The sequence below is a fragment of the Coregonus lavaretus genome (genome assembly GCF_964263955.1).
Source record: "Coregonus lavaretus genome assembly, chromosome: 10".
NCBI classification, from domain to species: domain Eukaryota; kingdom Metazoa; phylum Chordata; class Actinopteri; order Salmoniformes; family Salmonidae; genus Coregonus; species Coregonus lavaretus.
The window spans coordinates 56,666,526-56,672,525 of NC_139997.1; positions in this window are offsets into that span (position 1 = coordinate 56,666,526).

Sequence of the window (6,000 nt, forward strand, 5' to 3'; positions counted from 1 at the left end):
GAACACAGTCTGCCATAGGAGACGTTAAGAGACTGTTGGCTAATCTCATTGGGATTCCGGATATGGAAGAAGTCTTCCAGAGGGCTGGACTCATGAGATATGTTGGGACGGCAGTGAACGATCCTGAATTGTTGGCTGCAAGTAGGAATCGTCTGTGGAGAGCATTGAAAGATACATTTCCAACAAATGTGCATCCTGATAATATTCTGATTGATCCACTAGGACAACAAGAAAATCCGAGAGCTTATGTGTCAAGAGTTCATCAAGTGTGGAGAAATATTACTGGAAATGATCCAGATGTGAGTCAAATTGAGCAGTCAATTTTGAGAGCTAAACTGCAAATGGGACTGCCCTCCCCAGTAAGAAACAAACTGGCAGAAGTGGTTGGACTGGGAAGCATGACAAAAGGGGTCTATACAGATCACATAGCTCATCAAGTGGATCTGTACAGGAAGAAAGAACTCAACCAGAAAGAGCAGGACGAGGAAACCCTCCGGAAACTGAATCTAATACAACTGGGAGAGAATAAAAAGGAGAAGAAACAAGCTTTGGTTATGCAGAGTCCGTGTGCACCGAACCAACAAGCGCTGTCACAGCTTCCACCAGAACAGTTCCAACCGCAATTGTACCAGCCACCAATGGCGGCACCAGTTAATTCATACCCACAGCCAATTTCTGGGCAGACACAGAATTGGAGAGGAAGAGGAAGAGGTAAGCCAGTCTTCCCGCCGTCTCCAGATGTGTGTTATAATTGTGGACATGTTGGTCACTTTGCCCGTGAGTGTAATTGGTCAGGAGGAGACCTTAGAGGGAATTTCAGAGGAAGATACAGGGGCCAGTCAAAATCATCTGGAGGACCGGTGAACCCCTACAGGGGTCCGGAGCCAGGATTCTAGAGGTGCCTAGATGATTCGAAAGGGGGGTGTCAGCTGGTAGCGTCAGGATCGGAAAGAGATCCAACAATTGAGGTGAAAATAAACAACCGACCATTGGAAGTGATGGCGGATAGCGGAGCAGCGTTCACCTGTGTTCGACCTGAAGATGCTACACATCTCCCTATGTCCAATCAACTCGTTAGGACAATCGGATTTGAGGGAGTAAAACAGCTGATTCCTCTTACGGAACCAATTGAGCTCTGCTATAAAGATCACAAAATTAAAATACCCATACTGGTATCAGAACATACACCTGTTGCATTATTGGGAAGAGATGCCTTGTGTAAGTTGAACTGTACAATCAGATGTACACCAGACGGCTGTCTGATAGAAATGCCAAAGGAAAAGGTTTACCAATTGTCGATGAGGACGGAGATGGATTCGTCTTCAGTATTCTGGATTGGAAATCTCAGTGAAGATTTTATGAAGCAGGCTAAGATATGGGAAAGATTTATTGTTGCAAATATGCCGGATGCGAAGCTTCCGGAATATCCATTCCATTGTACGCTTAAGTATTTCAAAAAGGCTGCTCAACCACAATCAGAGGAATGGTTGAGTCATCAACCGAAGAATGTTCAACTTAGCTCAAGTTGCATTATTTTAGGACCACAAGGAGCAGCTATGAAGATAAACACCGATGATTATCTGAATAGAGAATTTGAGATTGAGAAGAGTGTGCCACATGTTACCTTGTTGGTTTCAGAAGGCTATGAGCAAAAGCAAATGGGAGAAATGATGACAGAAGCAGAGAAACTTACTTTCAGACCAACGAAAGAAAATTTGGCGATTTGGAGAAGTGAAGATCAACGATTTCTCAAAATAATGATTTCGGCTCAAGGACAAGGAGAGCCACAGGCTGTAGGAATGACACATGAATCTATTTGCAATATGAAGATTGATTCAGACCCTATGAAAGAGGAGATGTTACAACAAGTTCCAGAAGGGTTGTGGTCTCAACATAGTACTGATATTGGACTTGTGAAATCAGCCCAACCTGTGAAGGTTGAACTTCGACCAGGAGCCAAACCTCCATGGAAAAATCAGTATCCATTGACAGAGGAAGCAATCAAAGGGATTGAACCACAGATTGATGGACTTTCGACAGTAGGGGTTTTAAGGACAACAAAACACCCTCGGAGTAACACGCCTTTGTGGCCTGTAAAAAAACCAGATGGAAGTTATCGTGTAGCTCATGACTTGAGAGCAGTAAATGAGATAGTGATTGACTTTCCAGCAGATGTGCCAGATCCTCATACCTTGTTAGCTCAAGTTCCTCCAGATGCGACACATTTTACAGTGCTGGACTTATGTGGAGCATTTTTCAGTGTTCCACTTAGTGTAGAGAGTCAGGATTTATTTGGGTTCACCTATAAGGGACAGTTCTATGAGTACAATAGAATGCCACAGGGGTACCGGCATTCACCGCATATCTTCAATAAAGTATTGAAGGAAGATTTGGTAGGGATAGATCAGATATTGCAAAGCACTGTCATTCAGTACGTGGATGATATAATGGTTTGCTCACAAAATAAGGAAACATGTCATAGGGACTCAATTAAATTACTACAGGTATTGGCAGAAAAGGGACACAAGGTGTCACAGAAAAAGTTGCAATATTGTCAGGAGAAAGTGGTATATTTAGGTCAAAACATAACTCATGGCCACAGAAACATTTCAGACAAGCAGGTGGAAACTATTCGTAAGGCTCCAAAACCTAGAACAGTCAGAGAAATGATGACATTTCTGGGTATTGCTGGTTATTCCTCCGCTTGGGTAGAGGATTATACTAGTTTGATGGCCCCATTGAGGGCTATGGTGAGGGGTACTGAGAGTGGTCAACTCCATAGCAATCTTTCCTGGACACAGGAAGGCCATGTGGCATTTGAAACTATCAAAAAGAGGTTGCAGGAGGCACCTGCACTTGCACTACCAGATTATTCAAAGAACTTTTTGCTATATGTGTCTACTTCTACTGGAGGTAGATATGCATGCGCGGTTCTTTGTCAACCGACAGGCATGGGGACGAATCCTCAGCCTATTTCCTACTACTCTACTGCTTATTCAGAGATAGAACTAGGGTTACCACTATGCTACAGAGCAATGGTGGGGGTGTATTCCATGTATGACAAAGCATCATCGGTCACGATGGGCTACCCCGTGACAATTCTTACCCATCATAGTCTCAGAAATCTTTTGAACTATGGGAAGTATACATTGACAATGCCTAGGCTCAGAGACTATCATAGACTCTTAGAGCAGGAGGATGTCACCCTTGTGAGATGTGATACAGTAAATCCAGCCGAGAGTTTACCAACTTCCGAGGATGGTGAGCCACATGATTGTGTCCAAGAGGCAGAGAGATATTCGAGGCTTCGATCAGATTTACAAGCCTTTCCATTACGTGAGGCAGACCTGGAGTATTGGACTGATGGGTCTTGCTATCGGGTAGGAGATAAGTTATGTGCTGGTTATGCAGTAGTTAGAGGCAGAGGGACGGGATTTGTTGTTGAAAAGGCTGAAGTAATACCACAGCCTGCGTCTGCACAACTTGCTGAACTTGTGGGGCTAACAGAAGCATGTTTGTTAGCGGAAGGTAAGCGAGTAACCATATACACGGATTCAGCATATGCACATAGTGTATGTCATTTGTTTGGGGCGGTATGGAAAGGTCGAGGGTTCAAGAAATCGGATGGTTCTCCGATACAACATCATGCACAAATCATGAAATTGTTGCATGCTATGATGAAGCCTACAGAGATAGCGATAGCTAAGTGTGCAGCTCACAAGACAGATATGTCAAGAGTGACACAAGGGAACAAAGCTGCTGATGAAGCTGCAAAAGCCGTCGCAGGAGCGGATAAATTGGGAAAAGTTTTTCTGGTCACTCATGTAGTGGACTTGGAAGACAAAATTACGCTTCGAGATGTAATTTTGATGCAAGAAGCCGCTTCTATGATCGACAAACAGCTATGGCTAGACCGAGGAGCGGTCAAAGATGCTACTGGTCTGTGGAGAAACCATGAGGGGTTGATAGTAGCGCCTCTAGACCTTCTAGGTCTGATGATTCAAGAAGCACATGGCTTAGCTCATGTTGCGAGGGGGGAGGTTCACAGAAAGATCACAAAGGAATATGGTGTTTGGGCTCCATATTTGTTTGAACAAATTGATTATTTGATAGGAAGATGCACCATCTGTCTTAAAAATAATGTTCGAAGAGGGATACCTGTTCATCCAGGTTACATTCCTACACCCAGGGGTCCTATGCGTGAGTTGGTCATTGACTTTGTTGATATGATACAACCAGTTGATGGGAAAAGATACATGTTGGTGGTTGTAGATAGATTTTCACGATGGACGGAAGCTTGTCCAACCAAGCGTAAGGATGCTCAGTCGGTTGCCAAGTTCTTATGTAAAGAAGTCATAAGCAGGTGGGGATTACCCGATCGAATATCCTCAGACAATGGAAGAGAATTTGTGGATAAAACAGTAAAATTGATGTTGCAAAAATTGGGAATTAAGCAACGTCTTGGAGCAGTTTATCACCCACAAAGTCAAGGGATGTGTGAAAGAATGAACGGGGTCTTGAAAAATCGCATTGTGAAGATTTGTCAACATACAGGTCTAAACTGGATAGCGGCGCTTCCTTTAGCACTAATGGTGTGTCGCTCAAGTGAGCTACGTGATCTACGTATGACACCCCATGAGTTGTTAACAGGAAGAAGGATGCCAACGCCTTGTTTACGAACAAGTGGAAAGGGTCCAAGCTTGGCCCTGTTGGAAGATGAAATGAGAGCGTACGTTACATATATGGCCAATTTTCATAAAAAGTTGTCCACATATGTTTCTGACAGGCAAAGACAAGAAGAGGTGCAGAAGGAGCTTGAGGAGGATAGGAGGAATACAGTACAACCGGGAGACAAAGTATTCGTAAAGGTATTCAGAAGGAAGTGGTATAACGAACGTCGTGACGGACCATTTGAAGTGGTTCGTAGTACTGGAACAGCTGTCCAGGTTAAGGGGTCTCCTACGTGGTATCATTTGTCACATTGTGTTAAAGCGCCTACAGAAGAGGTGCCACGCGTAGAGAGAGAAGATGGAGATAGGGGAGAACAGGAAGAGGGAGAGATTGTCAATGTTGGGGTTAATATTGATAATGATGACACTTCTGATTATGCCAGAGATGACTATGCAGGGGATGGAAAGGAAGGAGGATTTGGAGAAATTGATTTCCAATACGTCCCAGAAGCAACAGGGAATATTTCAGTGGGATGTGAAGCAGCAGAGGCCACCAAGGGAAACTCTGGTAAAGGAGAAGCTAGTGATTCGGTTGGACAAAATAGGCCTAGACCAGTTAGGAGAAAAGTCAGACCAAAACGTTACGAAAACTAGGAATGAAGTAACAACAATAACACCAACACGTCAGTCTGTTAGAACAACAGTGGGAAGCAATTTAACTCTTTCAACATTGACAGTTGGTAAAGCCATAAATATATCGCATTCGATTACAAGGGAACCGATAGTGCCAGCACCAATTTTAGAACAAAAAACATCAACTAAATCAACTACTTTAATGTTAACTTTGAAAAGATTTAAGGGTATGACGGCAATAACAAATGTAGGAGGTATGATACCGACACCAACAACAACTTTTCTAAAAGTAAACGATGTAACTGAAATGACTCAGCAAATAGTGGTTGAGAACAACATAGGTTCATCTAAAATAGTACAGGATAATATCATGGAAGAACAGGGTGGGTTTTTTGGGTTCAACTTAACATCAGAAGATGCATCTGATCAATCCCGCTCGGTAGGGAAAAGAGACGCTAAATGGAAAGCATATGGATTTGATTCGGCGGTTTTGAAAATTAAAGATCAATGGGCAGGGAGAAATCTTTGGTTTCAGCAATTAACTCATGCTGTAAGATCAGTGAGGAATCTTGAGGGTCCATGTCTGTTGAGAGTTCCAGCACCAGAGACGTGGGGTTCAATTTTACAGACGGTTGCTCAACCATTGGCGGGTGGGTGTCAGGCCTATGCGTTGAGATGGCTGTTGTATCATCAACGA